Source organism: Aethalodelphis obliquidens, unplaced genomic scaffold (genome assembly GCF_003676395.1).
Source record: "Aethalodelphis obliquidens isolate GAN/ISIS:26980383/991018 unplaced genomic scaffold, ASM367639v1 scaffold30, whole genome shotgun sequence".
NCBI lineage: Eukaryota > Metazoa > Chordata > Mammalia > Artiodactyla > Delphinidae > Aethalodelphis > Aethalodelphis obliquidens.
This window is the reverse complement of record NW_020837974.1, coordinates 3,896,796-3,920,602: the sequence shown is the minus strand read 5'-3', so window position 1 is coordinate 3,920,602 and position 23,807 is coordinate 3,896,796. Positions and strand designations below refer to the sequence as shown.

The 23,807-nt window shown below is 57.9% G+C and overlaps 1 long non-coding RNA gene across 3 annotated transcripts; it reads right to left on the bottom strand.

Moving 5' to 3' along the window:
- Positions 1 to 13,923: 13,923 nt before the first annotated feature.
- LOC113630392 (uncharacterized) lies at positions 13,924 to 23,271 on the bottom strand. 3 transcript variants are annotated; one of them, XR_003436949.1, is made up of 4 exons: positions 20,385 to 23,271; positions 19,892 to 19,965; positions 18,739 to 19,049; positions 13,924 to 15,059 (listed from the first exon to the last, which is right to left on the bottom strand). It is a non-coding gene; the product is annotated as an uncharacterized LOC113630392 (long non-coding RNA). The 3 variants fall into 3 exon arrangements; XR_003436948.1 differs by having other exon boundaries at positions 18,739 to 19,034; positions 20,385 to 23,264; XR_003436950.1 differs by lacking the exon at positions 18,739 to 19,049 and having other exon boundaries at positions 20,385 to 23,263.
- Between the last annotated feature and the right edge of the window lie 536 nt (positions 23,272 to 23,807).

Genomic DNA, 23,807 nt, shown 5'->3' with positions numbered 1-23,807 from the left:
TCTGGATGTGGTTTCCGGAGTCCTGGGGTTGGAGCCCCCTCATCAAGGTCCTCCAGCTGCATCCTCACCCAGAGCCCCTTCCGCCCTCCACACCTGAGCTACTGCACCCGCTGCCAGCCAGACAGTCCCCAAGCCTGGATGATTACACCAGCCGCAACCGCCTAAGGGATTTCCTTGTCAATCTCCTCTTTTCCCTCCATTGTTCTTCCTCGGGCTCCTTCCCCACATCCATCCCTCCCCTTCTTTTTAGGGACAGTCCAGGTGTTCATTCCACTCTCTGCTCGTTCTCTCAACTCCTGAGCCTTGGGCCAACCCCTACTCTCACCTCCCCATCCAGGTCACCTCCCCATCCAGGTCATCATTACTCCAGGGATGGGCCTGTGACCTAAACTGCCCAATCTGGAGAGCCCTCGGGGCATGCTTGGCACCCTGGCCCAGAGCACTGCTGTTCTACTCCAAGTCACTATGGCCTATGCATGTGCCACCTGGACCTGCAGCAAGCATTTGGCCACCCGGTACACAGAGCTGACCCATGGAGACAGTGCTCTAAGACAGTGCTTAGAGAGACAGAAATCGAGCCAGAGCCCTGATCATACCATACCTCACATCCCATTACCTCTAGACAGCTACAGAACCTCACATCCCATTACCTCTAGACAGCTACAGAAGCCAGTATTTGTTGTTCTAGACAAGGTACGTTGGTATTTTCCATTTCTTGCAACATGAAGACCTAGAAATGAAGCCCACAGAAGGACTGCATTATGTGTACGGGGCCCACCTAAGGATTATCTAATTCTCCAGGAAACTTGTTTGCCTTGCTATTTACTTTTTGTTTTTTTAAGATTTATTTATTATTCATTTAATTATTTTTGGCTGCGTCGGGTCTTAGTTGTGGCACGCGGGCTTCTCTCTAGTTGTAGCCTGCGGGTTGTTTTCTCTTCTCTAGTTGTGGTGCACAAGCTCCAAGGTGCGTGGGCTCTGTAGTTGTGGCGCGCGGGTTCCAGAGCGCTTGGGCTCTGTAGTTTGCGGCAGGCAGGCTCTAGTTGAGATGCGTGAGCTCAGTAGTTGTGGTGCACGGGCTGAGTCAGCTCCCTGACCAGGGATCGAACCTGGAGTCCCCTGCATTGTAAGGCGGATTCTTTGCCACTGGACCACCAGGGTAGTCCCCCTTGCTATTTACTTTTCTTTTTTAATATATAAATTTATTTTATTTATTTATTTTTGGCTGCATTGAGTCTGTTGCTGCGCGTGGGCTTTCTCTAGTTGTGGTGAGCGGGAGCTACTCTTCTTTGCGGCATGTGGGCTTCTCACTGCGGTGGCTTCTCTTGTTGCGGAGCATGGGCTCTAGGTACACGGGCTTCAGTAGTTGCAGCACGCAGGCTCAGTAGTTGTGGCTTGCGGGCTCTAGAGCACAGGTTCAGTAGTTGTAGCATGAGAACTTCAGTAGTTGTGGCGTGCAGACTCAGTAGTTGTGGCTTGTGGGCTCTAGAGCGCAGGCTCAGTAGTTGTGGCACACGGGCTTAGCTGCTCCGCGGCATGTGGGATCTTCCAGGACCAGGGATCGAACCGGTGTCCCCTGCATTGGCAGGCGGATTCTTAACCACTGCACCACCAGGGAAGTCCGTACTTTTTTATTTATATATAAATTTTATTTATTTATTTTTGGCTGTGTCGGGTCTTCATTGCGCACGGGATTTCTCTAGTTGCGGCGAGCAGGGGCTACTCTTCGTTGCGGTGTGCGGGCCTCTCATCGTGGTGGCTTCTCTTGTTTTGGAGCGTGAGCTCTAGGTGCGCGGGAAGCCCTGAGCCTTTATTTAAAAGTAAACAGCAAGGGCTTCCTTGGTGGCGCAGTGGTTAAGAATCTTCCTGCCAATGCAAGGGGCACAGCTTCAAGCCCTGGTCCGGGAAGATCCCACATGCCGCAAAGCAACTAAGCCCACGAGCCACAACTACTGAGCCCATGTGCCACAACTACTGCAGCCTGCACGCCTACAGCCCGCGGTCTGCAACAAGAGAAGCCACCGCAATGAGAAGCCCGCGCACTGCAACGAAGAGTAGCCCCCACTCGCCGCAACTAGAGAAAGCCCGTGCGCAGCAACAAAGACCCAATGCAGCCAAAAATAAAAATAAATTTATATTAACAAATAAATAAAAAATAAGTAAGGGCTCAAACTTGAAGTTACAGGTTAACTTGTGGACTTGTGTCTGAGATGAAAGATAACACCAAAGGTTAACTCTTGGTTGCCCAAAAGGACATGAGTCAGGTTTGGGCAGCTTTTGAAATCAAATTTAGGCATCTTATCCTAGCACTTTTAATGGACTGTATAAACCCCAGTTCCACAAATGCTCTTCGCGTGAATTTTACCCCCTTACTGTTCCCTCATTAATTAATGAGTTGAACTAAATCTCTCACAAATGTTCATGTTCTAATTATGTGAGAGTCATGATCTTAGCTTTTCAAAAATCATGCTTTGACACCTGCCTCCCAGAACAGGGCCTTTCTATCTCCCGACCTTGATCAAGTCTGGGCGGGGTGGGAGGTCAAGGCCTGGTTCTCCCCAAGTGCTCACCCCCCACCATTGCTGCCAGGCCAGAGTCACTGCCCGGCCCACCTTAGCACCCGTGCCGAGACCTCCTTATTTATGCCTTTCTGACCTAAGAAGCTTGGAAGGTGCTACTCGTCCAGCGCCCCACATACGCCGTTCCTGATCTCCATCTGCCAGGGAATGTCCAGCTGCTACTGGCATGCAGGTTCAAGCTGAGGCCCCAGATTTTGTCTCAGGGGCCCTGGGGAGCTTCGGATAATGTTAGGTTGGAAGCAGACAGGCAGGCCTACTGTGTCCCCAGGCTAGGCACAGCCCACAGTGACCTCTCAGTATCTGTCAATGCCAGAGTGAAATGCCAGTGGAGCAAGGACACCATGCTGAGACAAAATGTGGCCAGTCCCAAGCTGGACGAGGCTAGGACATCACCCACCCCATCGACTCCACTTGCCAAATTCCACCCTCTTACCCGAGAAATGAACTTGTTTTGTTCTGTACTTGTTGGAACCAGTCCCACCTTCCAGCCTAGAATTCCCTCTCCCCTCCGCTCCACATTCTACTCACTTTTCAAGGCCCTATTTAAATCTCCCTGCTCTGATAAGCACCCCAGCCACTTCTCACCTGTCACCCCGCCAGGACAGAGACCTCTGGCCCTGCTCTGGACCCCCAACTCAGAAAGATGAGGCGAGTTCAGTCATAACTTGACAGATATATACATATATGTCACATAAATACATATATGTATTGACTCTTAATTTTGCATTTTTTGAATGCGGTACTTTTGGCTGGGGGCGGGGGTGTCCAAACGGCTTCTCAGTGGATCTGGGGTGGCTTCCCGAGCAGCCGCTTCTCAAGGACAAGTCCAGCCCCGCCCAGCTTGGCTTGGCAGGCGCGTCTCCAGCGCCACCTGGAGGCCGCCAGGCGCCCCGCAGCCCGATCGGGCGGTGGAAAGGGCAGTGGGGTCCCTGTGGGTGGTCAGATCCTGGGCGGGGTCCTCCCTTCTCCGGCCCCGAGGAGGGAACAGGCCGTGTGTTTTGTCTTGGTAGTGGGGGACGTCTTCCCTAAGGAGGGCAAGTTGGAGCTGGGCCATGCAGTACTTATTAATTCGCCTTCTCAGTCCAGCCACCCCGGGGTGCAAGGCCAGAGCAAGCTATCGCCCTGAATTAGGTGGACCGCGCGCAGCTTACTCCAGCAAGCCTCATTCTTGGGGTTGTTGCACCCGTTTTATGCTCTGGAAAACTGAGGCATATTCTTAGAATGTTTGCGCCACAGCCCCAGTCCAGTGCTCAGACCTTCTTAACTCAAGCCTGCCCTGGCTCCCCCTCGGAAATGCCCAGTCTGCCAGGAGCGACTTTAAGCTCGAATGCCTTTTGACTGAACGATTCCCTTTATTTAGAGGAAGAAGTTAGTCCCAGAGAGGCCCTGATCCGGCTGACTCACTCAGGAGTCCGGACTGGGCCAACTCTGCTCCCCAGACCCCGGCCAAAGGCCTGGGCTCCCCCCGGGGGCTGAAAAGAGAGCCAGCCTCCACCGCACCCCAGTTCCTTCCAGTCTGCCCCACCCCCACCCAAATCCGGGCTCAAGGATGGAGGTTCCAGGAGGATGGGAGAAGTCCCCGCCCCGCGCCAGGTTTCCCGCTCCCTCCCTCTCTCCCTGAATCCTCCGGCTGTACGCCCACCGCCGCCCGGCTTTCCTCCGCTCCCGCTGGCGCTTGCCCGAGCCAACAGGGATAGGGTGGAGAACTCCAGGGTGGGTGTGCGCCGCCGTCAGCCAGAGCTTGGGGGTGGGGCCTCTGCTCGGGCACCGCCCCCTCCCCAGACTATTTGGAGCATCCCTCCCGCCCACACCCAGCTCCCAGGAATTCCGCTGAGTCACTTCCGAGGCTGCAGCTGCAATCACGGTGAAAACAATAAGCGTCATTCAATTCACTAGGCAGCGGCCCAGCGCTCACCTGGGAGGCTCGGCCACTAGCCTGTTTAAACGCCTCTACGTGGCCAACGAGGCCAACCCCACCTCATCCCCTGCCGTTCTCCCCTAGTGCAAGTGGCCACGCAGCCTCCCGCCTCAGGGCCTTTGCACTCTCTGTGCCCTCAGCCTGGCACACACTTCCCCAGGGCATCTGTAGCCTGTGCATCCTCCCCATGGTCACTGCCAAGGCCTCTGCTCCCGTGGGGACGTGTCAGGGAAGAGCGAGGGAGCATCTACGTGCCTGACCCGCAGATGTTCGTGTGGGCATTTGTATTGGAAAAAATGTGCAGGTGCAAACTGCAAACCGGGAGCGCCACGCGCTGCGTGGTGCAAGTGGACAGGTGTATGTGTTCGTCTGACCGTGTAAGAGGCTGCCCTGGGCAACGTGGGGACGGGTGCGCCGAGCTTGCATTCCGCGAATCCCCCGCCATCCCGGATGTCGGTCTCGGAGCTATTGTCTCCCAGCTCCAAGCCCACCCTTCTCAGCGAGGCTCCGGCTGAGGTCTGTAAACTACGATTCCCAGAATCCCTGGCCGACCCGGAATTCCTGCTGGGTTCGGCCAATAGGAGGCGCCGGGGCTCTTAACAGTTCGGGTGTTGTGGGTGGACCCATGTGGCTGCGTTTAGCATCTGAAGATACTTAGGGCGACCCTTCTCAGAATCATGCTTTTTTTTTTAATTTAAAAAAATACTTATTTACTTGGCTGCATGGGGTCTTCTTTGCGGCATGCGGGATGGAACCTGGGCCCCCTGCATTGGTAGCGTGGAGTCTTAACCACTGGACCACCAGGGAAGTCCCAGAATCATGCTTTTAAGAAAATTTAAAACTTTCAGTTGTGTGTATTGTATTCTGTATTTTTTAAGTTGTGGTAAAATACACAAAATTTGCCTTCTTAGCCCATTTTAACTGTACAGTTTAGTTAAGACATTCACACTATTGTGAAACAGCTCTTGAGAACTTCTTCATTTTGCAAACTTGAAACTCTATACCCAATAAATTCCCCTTCTCGCCCTGCCCCCAGACCCTGGTAAAACACCCTTCTACTTTCTCTTTCTGTTTGACTACGTTAGCTGTTTCATGTCAGTGGAATCATACAGTATTTGTCCTTTTGTGGCTGTCTTATTCACTTAGCATAATGCCCTCAAGGTTCATCCACCTTGTACCATGTGTCAGAATTTCCTTCCCTCTAAAAGGCAAAATCATATTCCATTGTATATATGTTCCCATTTTGTTTATGCATTCATCCATCCACAGACAATGAGAATCATGCCTTTAAGCGCATAAAATAAAATGCATAGAATTACAAAGGAATATACAAAAGGAAACTATCAATCGCAGTTGTCAACAATTTGAAATCACAAATGTGTGATACAGTAACTGATAAAAGTACTTCTTTATTAATGCATTAAATAACATATCTCAAGCCTAGAAACTCGAGACTGTGGGGACTCCAGTGGGATTTCTGGTCCACCAGACCTGGAGTTTTCCAATTTTATAGCTCAAGTGATACGTTAGTATGTGGCCCATCTACTTCATTCCTAAGAACACCACGATCCATTAGCCTCCATCAGAAATTCCTGCAGGAAAAAAAAAAAAATCCTGCAGGCCAGAACTTTCTGGAAATAGTTCCATCTCTGTGTAATTTGCTCACCTTGTCTCTAGAGCTTAAGGGTCACCGCTCAGCCTCTGCCGTTCGGGGTGCCATCAGCCCCCTGAGATCAGGAGCCCATGGCAGTGCAGCACCACCCCCTCATGCCAGCCCACAGAGCATGGCCGCTGGTGCCTGGGGATGCTGACGCTGCCTCGCCGCTACATTTCTCAGAGACATGCAGGTCACACGTGACAAATCACTCTCTTCTGATTCTTCCTTCAGTTATGCCTGGGAAGTTCTCGCACATCTGCCTCACTGAATGTAGACCACTGATGGGATGCAACTTCAGACAACAGACCAAGCAAATTGTTGGAGACCCTTTCAGTTGCACTAGCTGACACATTACATTCTGACTCTCTGGGATGCACATTCATGCCTGTAAATCCAGCCCAATCCAGTGTCACAGTGCCCCAGTGTCACCCCCATGGGCCTAATACCTGTAGAGTCCATCTCCATAGAGCCCCAGGTTTCTGTTGATGGAAATTAGCAACATTTGTCTCTCTTGGAATATAAGCTGTTTTCTCCGGGTCAACTTTGACCTCTGAGCCCCTGGGGCATGCTGAAATCTGACCCTAGTTCTGGGGCTGAAGGCCACAGGGATGGTGGAGCTAAAGCCTGTAAGAGGTTCCCTTCAGGTGAGGGTGTTAAAGCACCTTGCAGCCAGGGAAGGTTGGATTCCTCAGATACTGCAGGAGGGGCTGCCTTTGCCAGCCAGGGAGGCTGAGAAACCCAGATTCTCAGCTTCATCTGTATCCATCCAGGTGTGCAGACTCAGGGTGCCCAGTTCCATCGTGCACTCGTGTGCATGAGAGGTGGGCATGCCTGGTACCCTCTAGACCTCAGTTTCCTCATCTGGAAAAGGGGGAGAGAAATGTCCGCCCCAACAGTGTGGCTGGGAGGCTGCAGCTGGAGCATTTGGTGGGTGGATGACGGCTGGGCCGTGGGGCAGCTAAGGACACTCCTCTTGCCTGATACTTTGCCATGGCCACTTCTTGTCCAGCAAGGCCTGGGGGAGTCAAGGCCTGCGGAGGTGAGGGAGGGTTGGGAAAGGGGTGCCATGAAGGGGGGTGCCTATGGAGGTCTGGGCCGTACAGGGAGAATCCAGCCAGTCCCTAATTCATCGTGTGGGGACATCACAGGTCCACCTGGCCAGGGAAGACAATGTCCCCACTAGAGGGCACCCGAGAGCAGTGTCTTCCCGCTGGTCCTGCCCTCCGGCCTGCCCCAGCTGGCTGTCATTCACTTACTCCCTTCTGCTCCCCCCCCCCCCCCCCCCCCCCCCCCCCTTGGGCCCCCACCTCTCCTTCCTACTCCCAGGGCCTCCCCTTCACTTGGGCTGCTTCATGCCAACTACCTACTCTGTTGTCCCCTGGCCACGCTTCTGTCAATTCTCTCTTGTTCATACCTGCCCTTCTCAGCTGAGTCACCTTGACCCAGTCACTTAACCTCACTGCATTTGGGGGTCTTCTTTCCCTGTCAGGGTCATGATAGCTTTCATCAGAGCACCCGGATGCAGTGCCCACCGGTGGGTGCCCCTAAGTCATGGGAGGAAAGGCAGACTCTCCTTCTGCTTTCTCTTCCCTGTTCCTTCCCGAATGCCCTTTCTAAACCCCCATGCCCTCCCCGCTTCCTCCCTGCTGGCTAGGCTTGCCCACAGCCCTCTGGAGCCCTCTGCGCCATGCTCCCAGGGCAGGGCTCCAGGACTCACCGTCTGGCACCCACCATCCAGTGTGTCCTCACCGCCACGGAGGCTGCCTGTGGCCCCGGCCACCTGGAATCTGAGGCCAGGGGACCTGAAGGCCCGTGTCCTGCTGAGTATGCTGGCCCTGAGCCTCACCTGGAGTGACCCTCGCCCCAGGGACAGGACAGTCAGGACAGGACAGCAGGGCATGGGGTTGGCTGGCCCCATTTGTCAGAAACACAAGCCTTTCCAGCCAGGCCAGGCCAGGCCAGGCCATTAGCCTAAGGGAGCTATGGCCTAAAGACCTTCCCACCCTAGGCCCACACCCCAGCAAGTCCTTCCTTCTCCCAGGGGTGCTGAGGAAAGGGGGAGCCCCACACCTGCCCCCTTTGTCGAGCACCTACTGTGTGCCTGGGGCTCACATTCAACACTTTGCATGCCCCACATCGTATAGTTCTAATATACTTGCCCCAGAGGGATTACTGATTGGCCCACTGTACAGAAGAAGAAACTCAGGGTCAGAGAGGTTGACCACCATGTCCAACTACCGGCTCTGCGCTTTTCCCCCTCCTTTCCCCCCCTCCTTCCCCCCCGCCTCCTTTTTGAAAAGCGTGAAATATTTCAAATGTACAGAAAGGTATAGAGAGGAATATAATGCACCCCCAGATCCGGTAATTATTTCACTATATTTTCTTCAGTTCTGTTTTCTCAAAGAAATAGAGGATATCAGAAGCAGTGGATGCCCACCCTTCTGCCCCCTCCCACCTCCACCCTGGAGCTGTGGTGGCCCCTTCCCATCTGTTTCCATGGCCTTTGTTCCTACCTACATGTCCCTAAACGATAAATGGGAGTGTCCTGTGTGCACATTCCTTTTTACAGCCTGTATTGGGGTGTAATTTACCTACAGTAGAGGTCACCAGCCTCGGGTGTACAGCTGGGTCCTGAGTGTACTGCAGTGGGGTCACCGCAAATCAGCACACAGGACTTTTCCATCCCAGAATGGCTCCCCACGCACCGCCCCCCATAGCCTCCCCCGCACCATCCTGACTGCTGTCACCCTGTTAGCTTTGGCTATAAGGGGCCTGAACCAGACAGCCTGCGGCTGCTCCATCTGGGTGCTTCTGGCTAGTTACTCCGGACTTTGCACGTATTTCATCCCATACCCTTCTCATCTATCCCTGCTCCTGAGGCCGGTATTTTGGTGGTTTCACAAAGTGTTTTTACATTTTACAAACTCGACCTGACTGCCTTGCACTTTTCTCCCCGGGGCTTCGCTTAGATTGATCTGGGCAGTGACCTCGGCCTCCCTCGCAGGCATCTTCTGGAGGTCACCCTGCGGGGCCCAGGCGCCCGCCCGCCCCGGCGCCAGACTGTCCAGCAGCTCCGGGGTTAAAGCGCCGCAGACCGACTTGGCTGGGGGCGGGGCGGTGGCGTCCGCGGCGGGTCCCCAGCCCGGGACCCCCCAAGCCAAGCCTCCCAGCCTCCCCGAGGGCGCTCCCAGCCCGGGACCCCCCAGGCCAAGCCTGCCAGCCTCCCCGAGGGCGTCCCACCCCAGGGCCCAGCCGCTGCCGGCCCTTTTGAGAAGCGCGTACGTTTCGAAAGGCGCAGCCGCACCTCGGACCCCTCCCGGGCCCCTCGGCACACGGGAAGTTCAGGGAGGAAGCTGAGCGCGGCGCGCGCCGGGCGGCCCGCGGGCCGGATGACTAAGTTTGGCCGCGCGCCCCGCCGCCGGTTGCCTTTTATGGCGGACTCGCCGGCAGCGGACGTGGCCTCCCGGGCCCCCCCCCCACCCCCGGCCGAGGGGCTGAGGGCACGACTGCGAGGGGCCGGGCGGCGGCGGGGGGTTGCGGGCGCTTCCCCGAGGACCGCCCATCCTCTCCCCCCACCTCCCCCACCCCACCCCTACCCCCAGCTGGCCAGGCCCAGCCTCCCAGATTTACCGAGAGGGAAACTGAGGTCCGGGGAGGGGCGGAGCCCTGCCAAGGTCACATCGCACCACGGCGGGGTGGCACCCGATGACACCCAAAGGCCCTGCTTCCCAGCCCAGGGCCGGGACAAAGATGACACACTCCCAAGGGCGCGCAGCTGCATTTATTGAGCACCCACTGTTTGTCTCCCGGCCTCCAGATTTCTCGGCTTCACAGCAGTCCTTTGAGAGCGGGTTTGGGTCCGCGAACCACAGCCCGACGCGGGCTCTCCCCGGAGGGGAGAAGCAGCTCCCCCTTGGTCCTCCCCCTCACCTGCCCCTGGCTGGCTGTTGTACTTTACGTTTGCGGGGAGATGAAAATCATCTCCCCATTTAACAGATGGTAGACTGAAGCTGTGAGTCCCAGGTCAGGGAGCTAAGTGGCAATGCGAGGGGCCTAACATAAGTATGTCTGGGAGCAGGTACCCCAATCCTAGGGGCGTCAGAACTCACATACGCCCCACACGGAATAGAATTCCTGTGCGTCTGTGCGGAGCTGAGTCGCACCGCGACCCTCGGGGCACGTGTATGGTTTCCTGCTGGTCTTCAGTCCCCGCCCCCGGCCCTGCCACGCTGTGGGCCTCCGTTTGTTCAAACGCAAAATGCGGGGAGTACAGGGGGTCCGGTTTGGAGTGGGGAGCGCACTCGGGGTGATGGTCTGGGAGGAGAGAGTCAGGGATTTAGAACACCCGGGCGCTGGGCTATGCCCCCCTCCCAACCCGGGGCGCTCAGGCCCGCGACAGCTCCCTGGGGGGAGGGGCATGGGGGGGCGGCCCAGGCAAACCTCGGCGGGGGCCGGGCCTGTGAGGCCAGCGCCCCCTCCCCGGGCGCTCCCAAACCTCGCCTTTTATGGAGAGGAAGTTGGGCCAAGTGGGCCGGGCCGGTCCGAGGGGCGGGGTGGGGACCTGGAGCTGCGGCCCGGCCCGCGCTGGACACGCACTGGGAGCACCAGGCTTATCTCCGAGCGGCCCTGGGACGCGGGAGGCCCCGAGCCACGGCCACGTGAGCCGCGCGGGCCTGGGAACGCCAGATAATAAACACCCCACCCCGGCCCCCAGCGGCCGAGCCCAGGGGAGGCGGAGCCTCCACCTCTGCCGGCCAAGCCTGGCCCTGGCCTTGGGCTCCTACGACCTGCCTGGGGATGGGTCTGAGCACGCTCACCTTGGGACCCCAGACAGTTACTTACCTGAGGTGTCCAGATGGGCTCCCACCCTCTGATATGACTTAGACACACCCCCTCCCCGCTCCCCTGACCTGGGAGAGTCAGGGCCTCTGTCCTGCAGCTCAGTGTCTCCCGGTCCAGACCCCCAACAAAGTTCTCCTCCACCTTCAACAGCCACCAGCTCCAGCCCTGGCCACTGTACGGGAGGAGGGCCGGGATGGGCTGTGGGATTCTGGGAACCCAGTATTCCACCACATCCGTGTGGTCCAGAGTCCAGCTGGGACCCTGCAAGGCTGGTTTGAGGCCACTGGGCTCCATTTTGCAGGTGGGCACACTGAGGCCCAGAGACAGCAGGGTGTGATTCAGGGTGCTGCGAAGGTTCTGCTCTTCTGTCGTGGGGCCTCATGAACCCCGACCAGAGGGTCTGGACACGGGGAATGCTGTCCCAGCTATGCCCGAAGAGATTCTCCTGAGTCCCCCCCAGAAATCGCCAGGCCTTGGAGGGAGTTCACAGGCCCGAGGAGCTGAGCGGCAGAAGATGGGGCTGCCGCAGGGCCTGAAGACCCTGGTCCAGCCCTGCTGCAAATGCTCCGCGACACCCGCACAATTCCCTCCCTCCTCCGGGGTCAGCAAGACCTGGCCAGGAGTCCTGGCGCTGCCCTTCCTAAGGGTGGGGGCCCCTAAGGTCTCTAGGCCCATAGTGGATACTTCCCCTGCCCCCAGGCCTGGGGTGACATTTCAGTGGAGGATAGGGAAAGGTGGGCGGAGGTGTGCACGTATATTTTCAGATTCCTGAGCTGGAAGCCTGGCGTCACACCCCGTACACCCTCCGGGAAAGGTGACTGTCATGACTAAGCCTACATATGCCTACAAGTGCCCCTGGATGACAGGGCGAGGCCAGATTCCAGCCCCTGCACTTTGTCCTTTGCTCTCCGCTCATAAGGACCCTGGGAGTGGGCTAGGGCAGAACCAGGAAGCTTAGCTTATCTGCTGATACATGAACACCTTTCTCCTCCTCCCTACACCCCCCCACCCCCTCCCCCAAAACCAACCATGAGCAGGTACCACAGAGAGGCCACTGGCCCCCGGTTCTTCCCTGGAAACAAGAGCAGTTGTAACCACAGCCCAGCAACTCCATGTCTTTTTTGGTTTTTTTTGGCTGCGCTTACATGGTATGCAGGATCTTCCCGGACCAGTGATCGAACCCGTGCCCCCTGCCTTGGGAAAGCGGAGTCTTAACCACTAGACCACCAAGGAAGTCCAGCTCCGTGGTTGTTTTCGTTTTTTGTTTATTTGAATTATTAATTAATTTTTGGCTGCGTTGGGTCTTCGTTGCTGCGCGTGGGCTTTCTCTAGCTGTGGCGAGCAGGGGCTGCTCTTCGTTGCGGTGTACGGACTTCTCACTGCGGTGGCTTTTCTTGCTGCGGAGCACGGGCTCTAGGCGCACAGGCTTCAGTAGCTGTGGCACGTGGGCTCAGTAGTTGTGGCTCGTGGGCTCCAGAGCACAGGCTCAGTAGTTGTGGCGCACGGGCCTAGTTGCTCCACAGCATGTGGGATCTTCCCGGACCGGGGCTGGAACCCATGTCGCCTGCATCGGCAGGCAGATACTTTTTTTTTTTTTAATAATTTTTTTAAAAAAATTATTTTCTTTATTTATTTTTGGCCGTATTGGGTCTTCGTTGCTGCGCGGGCTTTCTCTAGTTGCAGCGAGCGGGGGCTACTCTTCGTTGCAGTGCGCAGGCTTCTCATTGCAGTGGCTTCTCTTGTTGCGGAGCACAGGATCTAGGTGCGCGGGCTTCAGTAGTTGTGGCACGCGGGCTCAGTAGTTGTGACTCGTGGGCTCTAGAGTGTGGGCTCAGTAGTTGTGGCGCACGAGCTTAGTTGCTCTGCAGCATGTGGGATCTTCCCAGACCAGGGCTCAAACCCGTGTCCCCTGCATTGGCAGGCGGATTCTAAACCACTGAGCCACCAGGGCAGCCCCAGCTGCATGTTTTTTGACGCCTCGACTTACACTCTGGTTTCGTCCTTCCAGCAGCCCCACACAGTTTTTACCCCCTTTTTAAAAAAGTTAATTAATTTATTTTTTGGCTGTGTTGGGTCTTCGTTGCTGCGTACGGGCTTTGTCTAGTTGCAGCGAGCAGGGGCTATTCTTTGTTGCGGTGCGCAGGCTTCTCACTCGGTGGCTTCTCTTGTTGCAGAGCACAGACTTTAGGAGCATGGGCTTCAGTAGTTGTGGCATAAGGGCTCAGTAGATGTGGCTCGCCGGCTCTAGAGCACAGGCTCTGGAGTTGTGGTGCACGGGCCTAGTTGCTCCACAGCATGTGGGATCTTCCCGGACCAGGGCTCCAACCCGTGTCCCCTGCATTGGCAGGCGGATTCTTAACCACTGTGACACCAGGGAAGTCCTCACCCCCATTTTACAAGTGAGAAAACTGAGGGCCTTTGCCAGTAAAGTGACTTGCCCAGAGTCACAGAGATGGCAGATATTCCCCCTCTTGCCATCTTTCCCTGGCTGTGTGTGACCTTGGGCATGTCCCCTCACTCCTCTGGGCTTCACCTGGATTTGGGGAAACATCAAGGCCCCTGCCTCATGGGGCAGTTAATGGGGAGTGAGCAGGACAGGGCCTGCCTCCTAGAGGCTCATGAAGGGCATCTGGGCATGTAGCGACAGTCGGTCCCAGCTGGGGGCTCACCACCTCACCTCATGCAGGTAAGCGTGGCCCTGCATGAACGTGAGTGAGCTGCACGCTCCCCATACCCCAGGCAGGTCCCCAACCTCGACTGTCAGCTTTGCTACCCACGACTTAAAACATCATGATGAAAGCTGCCCTTCCTGCCTCTTGGGGTTGCCATGGGATAAAATCAAATTATAGAACATCAGAAAAATGAAAGAGTATCACAGACACATAGGTTATTATTCTCATTACTATTATTATAATTATTTGTATAGCGCTAGTATTTCTAATACAAACTCCTACTTGGCCAGAGACAGACAGAAATCTGAAATCTGAGGCTACAGAGTTAGTTTTGGAGCCTCCTGGGCCCTTTCATAATGGAGAGCCATCTGCTGAAACATCAGACATGGCCCTCCCCTCTCCCGCTCCCCCACCCTCTATAGCTCCCCATTACCATTGCGGACAAAGTCCCAGCTCCTGAGTCCACGCCAGTCCTCTGAGAACACACCCACCCCAGGCATCCTGGGCGCCAGCAAATCTCCAGACCTGGGAAGCACTTTCCCACCTCCTGGCTGAGTTCCAAGGCTGCGTTCTTGCTGTGTGGCCCTGCATCTTGCTTTCCTTCTCTGGGCCAAGGCTGAGGCTGACTAGGAGAGGAAGGGGCACCTGACAGCTTTGGGGGAGGGCAGCACAGAGGCCCTGCAGCTGTCACCTGTTGCAGAGTTCTAGTTCCTTGTTTCCAGCCAGTTCTTTGGTGAGTGTCATGGTACCCCCAGCGCTGGACCCCAGAGGCTGGCCCCGTAAACTTGCGTCTGCAGGGTGTCCAACTTCCAGGAGGGCCTGTTTCTTGCCCTTATGGGCTCCAGAACCCAAGCTTAACCCAGCTATTCGAGCCTAGCTCTGACCCTGCCTACCTCAGTCTCCCCACCTGTACAATGGGACCTGAATTCAAGGCCCAGTACATTCCTTCCAAGGGGTAAGGACTCACAGCCCCCACTGAGCTGTGCTAAGAGGGCTCCACCAACCCCATGCCCACCCCAACCCTGCTCACCCAGTTGGGGTCTTTCTCAGATGGGGCCTCCATGTACTCTACTGAGTGTTGGCCAGAACAAAAATGGTGTTGAGCCCAGATCTCCCCATTAAGGTTTCTATGGACTCAATTTCCAAAGTTCCCAGCCACATCAGATATTTGCAGTTCTCCCAACATACCTTCTGTCAAGCCCCCTCTAAATTGTCTCCTTTGTGAACTCCTATTCATACTTCAAAGCCCAGCCAAAAAGACCCCTCCTGTGGAAAGCCTTGCTTGATCCTTGGGCTGGGTTGCTCTTCCTCCAGTTCAGCTCCTCACACGTTCAGGATATCAAACAGTTGTTTTCCCTGGAGACTTCCGGAGAACAAGGCTCAAGTCTGACCTGTGAGTGATATCAGACACTGGGTGAGTCAGCTGCAGCCCAGAGACCTGAGGACTTCTTGTGACACCCAGCCTCCCATACACCCATCCCGTCAACATCCGCTGGAAGGTGTGAGCCCTGAGCTGGCCAAACCCCTTCCTCCCCAGGCCTGTTCCTCATCAGCTTTGGCAGTCCTGGGACATCATTCCTGCTACGGCTGTGCCCACACCCTCCTGGCACAGGGTGTTCACACCCTTGAGAGCTAGTACATCCATTCCTGCGACCTCTGTCCCTTCTGTAGAGAACTGGATCCATCCATCTTCCCTTCCTCCCTTCCTTTCCTCCATCTGAAGATAGACGCCCAAAGCTGGGGTTTCCCTGGTAGAGCAGTGGTTAAGAATCCAGCTGCCAATGCAGGGGACATGGGCTTGAGCCCTGGTCCAGGAAGATCCCACATGCCGCAGAGCAACTATGCCCTTGCGCCACAACTACTGAGCCTGCGCTCTAGAGCCTGCGAGCCACAGCTACTGAGCCTGTGTGCCGCAACTACTGAAGCCCACACACCTAGAGCCCATGCGCCACAACAAGAGAAGCCCCCGCAGTGAGAAGCCCGTGCACCGCAACAAAGAGTAGCCCCCGCTCACCGCAACTAGAGAATGCCCGCACGCAGCAATTGAGACCCAAAAAAAGAAAAAAAAAAGAAGCCCAAAACGGTACTGACTATACACCCTGAGATGGGGATCCCACAGTGATCAAAACAAATGTGGTCCCTGCCTTTGCAGCATGGAGGGAGAGAATAAACCTATGATCACACAGATACACCCAAGAATCGGCTGTGACGAGCATGACAAAGAAGTGCAGGAGCCACAAGAACCCTGCCCTTGTCTAGGGATCCCCCTGGACCAGGTGATGTTTACACCGAGCCCTGAAGGATAAGCAGAACTTCAAGAAGCAGAAAGGATGTGTGTGGGAAGAAGGGTCCATTACAGACAGACAGAACAGCAAGTGCAAAGGCCCTGAGGCAGGCGGGAGTTTGGTGCTCTAAGGGCTAGAGGCCAGCATGTCTGGAGTGTAGAGTGAGGCTGGCGGGAGCAGGGGGTGGGGGTGGGGTGGGGGGACGGGCAGCCACACTCCCAAACTAGCTGCCGTCTAGGCAAGGACGCACATTATCATTGTGCAGCTACTTGGATTGCCACAAACTGAACACTCACAGTACCCAGCACCCAGATCAAGAGACATGTGCAGGTCCCTCCATCACATCCTTTCCAGTCGGTCCTCCCCAAAGGGCACCGTTGGCCTGACCTCTGCACACAGATGAACACAGGATCATAGAGAATCTGTTCTTGCGTGTGAAGTGGGATCTCACTGTGGTTTGCATTTGCATCTCCCGGATGACCCGTGATGTCAACACTCTTTTTATCTTTGCTGGCGATGTGGAGATTTGGGTGGCCTCTTGTTTAAAATACCCCTTCATGGGAATTCCCTGGTGGTCTAGCGGTTAGGGCCCCGCACTTTCACTGCTGTGGCCTGGGTTCAATCCCTAGTCGGGGAACTGAAATCCCACAAGCCTTGTGGCATGGCTAAAAAAATAAAAATAAAATGCCCCTTCACTTCTTTTTCTCATTCCCCTCCCTGCCTTTCCCCTCTCTTTCTTGCCCAAAGGCTATACCGGTATTCTCTGGTGGAAGAACAATCCAGAAGGAGATGAAGGCTCCCTCCTCCCCACAACCCACCCCTCTTGGGCCCTGCTCTGTGTGTGACAGGCCCGGAGACCAGGGAGAGGCACAGCGCTGCACATGCGCACACATGTCCCCTGTTGGAGCCCCCGCCCTTCCTGCAGCCCCCCAGTAAGCCTGGGACGGACCATATGCGGTACATGGCCTTCGTGTCACAGAGGCACAGTACGCCTGGCCCAAGTCGCCAGCAATGGCCACCCTGTACTGGCTCCGAGCAGGCCCAGCTCCAATGTGTCTGTTGGCTCACCTGTCCCCTCCCTACAGCTCTGCGACGTAGATGAGTGAGTTTGCCGAGGCCGCCAACACACAACCTGCTCAGCTGTGTCCCCAGAGAGGAGATTTCAGAGCTGGACACAGAACTTTCCACCCACTTCTGCAGTCCCCTGCCTACATGTCTGGGAACCAGGATGACCCAGCCCGGGCCCTGCCCTCCAGGGTCCCCCCACCCACAGAGAGGGAGCAACTAGGGGTAGACAGGAGGCCCCTGAGCCAGGGCCTTTGAGGGACCTGGAGTCCTTCTGACTCAGGGAGGGATGAGGGACCAGGCCCTCATCCTCGTCAGATGCACGTCAGCAGGGCTGCGTCTGGCCAGACCTGGACCACCAGGACGGTGTGTGCTTCCTGCCAGAAGGAGTAGGTCTTGCACGGCTCCTGGGCTGTCTCAGCAGGTCGGCTTTAGAGCCATCTTGGCCGAGGGGAGCGGGGTCCTGCACCCATCCTGGACAGACCAGCCTGGTACTCCCGGCAGAAAACTTAGCATCCTCCTCGCCATCCTGGCAGCACACAAAATGCGAAGCCCCAGCCCTCCAGGCCTGGGCTCTGGCTTGCCCCATGTGCTGTGTGATGCTGGGTGAGACTCTGCCCATCTCTGGGCCTTGGTTTCCCCTTTGGTAAGTAGGCCGGTGATGGTCACCGTCCAGGCTGTCTGTGACAAGCCCCTGAAAGGTCAGGAAGGCCCACTCAGAGGGCACGATCCACACTCGGTCCTGCTGCCCCTGGTGGGCTCAGGGGTGCCGAGTCCCTTTCCGAGGACATCCAGGGGTGAGGGATACAACTCTGTCCTACTTAACACAGAGCCTGAAAGTGGATCAGAAAAGGAAGGACCAGGGTCCCCAAAAGACGGGACGCCGAGCTGACCGTTCTGTGGGGCCTCGCGGCGGGAAGAGGGTGCTATGTTCTTTCCTGGGGTCCCCAGCTGCTCTGGGGCTCCCTTCGCTCTGGCTTAGCTAAGAGGGCACAGCATGCAGCCCCCTGGCCCTGTGCACAGTGGGTTTATCGCTGAGTCCTACCTGGGTCTGGACCAACCCCCCAGCCTGGCCACTACGTGTTCTGGGTCATAGGTGTGGGCACACGTGTCCTCAGGTGCACCTGTGTGCCCCCAGTGCTGGGGTCTCAGCAGCCCGGATGACTCAGACAGCCCGAATTACTCACTGGGGACCTGGGAAGTGGAGGGAACAGGGCCCCTCTGGGGAGGGGGAACCCTGGTTTCGGCCCCCGGCCCCCAACAGGGGCTGCTGTGCCAGGGGAAACCCCTTCCCCGCCTGACCCATCACACCCAAGCCTGAGATGGGGCTTCTCTGGGCTCGTACAGAACCAGTCTCATGGGTTTAGGACTGTGTCCCAGTGGACAGTGCAGGCCAAGGGGAGGGGCTGGTCCCCTGTCTCCCCGGCAGCTGGCACAGGGCTGGGCGTAGGGGAGACATCAGGAAGCTCAGGCCACCGAGCCGGCTCAGGTTCCTGGCCAGCCCAGCCGGCGGCTGAGATTTCTGGCCGAGGAGGGCCTGGTTACACGGCTGCGCGGCTCAGCCGGTTGGGTTTCCACTTGGATGGACCCCAGGCCCCAGGCTGGAGGAGCCAGCGCTAGCTGAGGAGGGCCCCACGGGGGGCCCCAGGCGCGCCCCACGGCCAAGCAGGGAGCCCGCTCTGCACTGCCCACTGACCACCCTGAGCCTCGGTTTGCCCACCTGAGAACAGCAGCCCCCTGGAGGCTCAGGGACTCAGGGTGCCCCCTCGAGACTGGCTGTGGGCCTTTGCGCTGCTCCAGCCCAGACTCCTGGGTTCCGGTAATCAGTAATTAATTGATTCTCGCTCTCACTGATCTCAGCTGGCTCCTCTGAGAAATGGGGAGATTCCTGCTTGGCCGGCAGGGGCGCGGTGAGCGTTCTGTGTGCGCAGGTGGGTCTGGCTCTGCTTCCGCGGGCCCTTGGGGACTCTGCCTTCCCTGTCCTGTCGCTGATGCGCTGCGGATGCGGGCTTCGCCCTGAGGTAGGTGAGCCTGAGGCTCCTGAGTCACCTCGGCCCCACCCACCCGCCTGCACTTTCCCAACGCCTCCCTTCCCCCTTCCTGTTCCCCTTTCACTTCCTCCGGCCCCTCCAGCTGGGGAGCTGTACCTCCGCTCCCCCAGCTCCCCCAGCTCCTAGGGCATTTCGGAGCCCCTGGCCCAGCCAGGAAGGGAGCCGGAACAAGGCCACCCAGCCAGGAAGGGCCGAGTGGCCCCAGGCGCCTGGCATGGGAGAGCCCACGTCACTGACTGCTTCTGGTCCCCCTGGGGCCAGACGCCCCCCTGCCCCTTTTCACAGCCCAGGGACAGAGGCCTGAGGCGCAGGGTCCCCTGGCCTCCTGTCTGTGCCATTCCCGTGGGCATGTTTGCCAACACTCTGGGGCGTCAGGCCCAGGAGCTCCAGAACCCTGCTTGGCCTGAACTTGAAATTGCTGCTGACCCCACCCCACGTGGTCCAACCTGTCCCCCAGCTTCTCAGGCCTCTGTCTGGGGAACCAGAGGAACCTGGCATCTGAGGGATGTCTTGGTTGCCAGATGACTCGGAGCAGGTCACCACCCACTCCCGGTGGGCTGAGGTGGGCCCAGGTGAGAAGTGGACCTCAAAGGCCTCCTGGGACCACAACTGGGGCGGGGGGCATGAGGCCAGATGCCCCCTGTCTGTCTGGACGGCTGTCACCCCAAGGGGCCTCTGCCTTTCAGCACTCAGGGTCTGCCTGGGTCACCTCGGTTCTCATCTCATCTCATCTGGAGCTAGCCCTCCCAGCAGAAGACTCCAGGGACCAGCAGAAGGGGCTCAGCTGGGTGTGTGTAGTGGGGGAAGCCCAGGGAAACTTACGTCTATTTCTGAAAAATTCAATCAAATAAGCAAGGCTGGGAACTCCCCAGGAGGGTGGCGTTTCTCTGGGTGCCCTGGGGGACAGGAAGAGAGAGGGTAGTTTTTAAGGATTTTTAAAAACACTCCCAAGAAGTGTTGGAAGTTCCCAGTTTCTCCGGAGCAGGGATCCCCCTCGGGCGGATAGCTCTGTCAGGGAGGACAGGAGGCCCAGGGCAGGCTGAGGGGCTGGAGGCTGCCCACTGACAGCCCTGGGAGAGACTCTGGCTAGAGGCCAGGCCAGGATGGGGACCAAGGCCCTGGCTGACGCCCAGGAGAGCACACAGGGCCCAGCCCATCCTTCCCGCCTCCGGGGCCCCCTTCAGCTGGCTGGGCACCTCCTCAGAGGGCCTTCCCTGACTCCCTCCTTCCTGAGAAAATCCGCTGCTTTCCTTCTTGGGCATCAGCACTTGTTCTCTTTGGCTCTCTTGTTTGAGGTCTGTCTCAGGGATCACACCTGCTTTATTCAGTGTGTTGTCTGGTGCTCTTCTTCTCTGGAAGCACGTCTGGCTGGTCGGTGCTGGTGTGTGGAATGCAGGAGCAGTGTGATCCAGGATGTTGAGCTGCTGCCTGTGCTCTTGCTGTGTAATCCTGACTGGGTCAGTTCCCCTCTCTGGGCAGGAAAGCTTACTGCTGTTATGGTAGAGGAGGGAGGAAGTCATAGCCGACTTCCTGGAGGTGGCAGCCCAGAGCTGGCCCTGGAGGCAGAGGCACCCCAAGCCCAGTCCCTCCCAGGACCTTAGGAATCCAGAAGTCCAGAATTGCCTCTTGAGACCATCCTGGGAGCAGGGGACGAGGGCAGGGGAAAGAGGTGGTGACAGCGTGCAGGCCTGGGGCTGAGGACCCCCTGTTGTGTAACCAAGGGCTAGTGGCTGTCTTCTCTGGGCCTCAGGAGATAAGCACTGAGGACAGAGGTGGGACCCAAGAATTTAGACTTTGGAACAGCCTTTGGTCCCAGTCCCTGAGGACACTGCAGGGGACACTGCAGAGGCAGTGAGAGGCCTCCAGGCCCTACACCTGGAATCCCTCACACCGGACTCCAAGCCCTTTTCCAGTCTGGCCTCAGTTTCCTCATCTGTAGCAAGAGGCGTATTTGCTAGAATGCTGCCCATCAGTTGCTCCTCAGTGAGGACCCACAGTGCGCAGGGGCTCTGCCCTCCTGGAGCCAACAGTCTAAGGTCTTCCTAAGGTCTCCCCTTCTCTGTCCTGCCTCAGTTTCTTCCTCTGAAAAATGGAGCTTGGTTTCCCCGCGGGTCAGGGCAGCAGTGGGGTCCGAACACCCAGAGCAAGGCGGCCGGGTGGCCAGTTCTGGAGGAAGGTGGGGAGTGGTCCTTTGCTATGGGCTGTAAAGGTCGCCTGGCCTGGAGGCCTCTCAGGGAGGGGAACCGCAAGAGGAAAAAAAAAAAGCACCAGAAAGGCAAGTGAAGTCCCCATTGGCTGAGCCGGCTAAGGGCCCCGGGGGCTGTGTGCCTGCCCCGGTGACAGCTCTGAAAACTCCCTGCAAGGGCAAAGAACCTGTTCACTTCCTCTCCGGAGGTCTCCTCCCTCTTCCTCTGGCCCCTCCACTTCCTCTTTTCCTCCTCTGGCTGCTGTCTCTCTTCAGCTCCTTCTCTCCCGCTAGGCCTGCGGCCCCCACCCCCCACCCCTCCATCTTCCCAGGGTCCTTTCTCAGGGCCTAGGACACCCAGGCGGTCACTTATTCATTCAACAGATCAGAGCCCTGGGGAGGGTATGGTGGGTGGAGATGGATGGACCAGAGACCCGAAAGGGCTCACAGTCTGGTCGGGGAGGCCCAGTTATAAATGCCGGCCCTGTGCAGTGGTCTTGGGGGGAGGGGGGATATGCTGCAGATGCCAAAGGACTCCCTCAGGTAGGGGCCTTCTGGGATGGGCCTTGAAGGATGCATAGGAGACTCCCAGCTGCCGCAGACAGAGGGCCGGGAGTAGTGCAGCCTGAGCTCGGTGCTTTTGCCCCTTGGCCGGCCCCTGGTTGAGAAGCGGCGAGGTGGCAGCACAGGTCCTGCTTGGGGACCAGCCTTGCTCTCCACCCCATGTAGCTGCCTGGAGCCACCAAAGTCTCCCACGCCTTGGCCTGCAGCCCTGGTCCCAGTCTGTCTGGCACCCACCAGGCTCAGTGAACAGCCCGGAGCAGCCCTCATCGGCCGGCAGCAAAGAGGGTCACCCACCCCCCCCCAACCCCCCACCACAGCTCCTGAATCACAGGGTTGGCAGGTCCCAGGGTGGCTGGCCGGACGCCCGTGAATGAGACACACAAGGCCAGGGACAGGGCAGTCCGGCCCCTGGGAAGCAGGGAGTGGACGGGCTGGGAACATTTGCCCAGGCCCGGGGCGGGGCTGGGGGAGCCACTGAGAGCAGATCCCTGGGAATTCCGCTGGCAGGTGGCTCTGAGCCCGTGGGCTCTGCTGTGCGCTGGGAGACGGTCACCCTTTCTACCTGTTTGTGGCCTCTGCAACCTTCAAAGAGCTCTGCCAGCACTAGCCTCCTGCAGTGGGCTGGCCCAAGCTGCCTCTGCCCTGGCCAGATTCCACCTCCATATATGGACGAATCTTTTGCTGGTTTCAACACATGCTCAGTGAGCACCTACTGTGTGTAGCAAAGCCCTGGGCAGACCTGGGGTGCCTGGACACAGACCACGGGCGACAGGCCAGGGCCTCTACCTGGACCACCCTTCCCGTTTTCCCTTGTGTGAAAATTCAGCTTGTCACCACCTCTGAGAGGATGCGTGCTCCTCCAGGTTGGGCCAGATTCCCCTCTGGGGGTTCCATGGCCTCTGGGTTTCCTTTCACCACACAGTGACTACTGTCGGCCACCCTCTGGGTGGCAGGCTCTCCCTGCCGGCCTGACACTTCTCAGAGCACGGAAGCACCCAGAACACTGTGGGGCACCCAGGTCTGCCCCAGGGTTTGGTGGAGAGACCCAGGGCAGGAGCAGGTGCAGTGGGAGGGTCTCCTCTGAGGGCAGCTGGCCTTCAGCTACTGTCACTGCCGCTCCACCCCTCACCCTCACTCCTCTCTGGCACATTGTGTGTCCTTCCCCAGTCCTTGGTGGCCTCCAGATGGTCCAGGAGGGCAGTTCAGCTGTGGCTGCACATGACAGACAGACGATGGACGGTGGGCCCCGGGTCCCAGAGCTGTGACAAATGGCCCTGCCTGCCTGCGCCCAGCAGTGGTTGGCAGCTGCCCGGGTCGCCGGCTAACAGCCCAGGCTTGGCCTTGGCTGGGTGTGACCAGGCAGCTCCGAGGCAGCCCAGCTCCATGGGAACAGTTTCTCTGCTCTACAGAGCCCACCACTCCCCAGGTCTGCAGCAGCGGAGGTTTGGAGCCCTTCTCACAGGGAACTTCTAGCCGCTGGCCCCTGGTGGTGTGTGTGTGTGTGTGTGGGGGGGGGGCTGCCCTGTCCCTGGGGACTGTGGTCTTGAAGCCCCTGTTAAATGGCCACCAGACCCCCTTACTCCCCCATGAAACACCATAGTCCTCAGCCCCAGGTCTCTTGAGTAGTAATGTGCCCCCATGGCACACGGAGACCCCCACTCAGCACGCTCAGCACCCCCAGAGGCCCCCCTGTAACCCAGGCTTTCTGGGCAGTGGAGCTAATGTGGACAAGGGGGGTGACTCGCTGCCCACCCCTCCCCCCCAACTGTTCCTTAAGTATGCGCCCACAGCAACCAGGCACCCTCGCATCTGTGCTGACCCTTGCCCACCGGGTCGCTCACTGCTCTGGGGCATCCACACCCGGAGGGTCCCGGGGTGGGGGCACCCGGAGTGACAGGCAGGCCGGGTGCAGGCCTGGCCACGCGGGGCCGGACCGGGCACTGCTCAGCTGGGCGGCGGCCCGGGGCTCGCACCCCACGACCCGCGGGC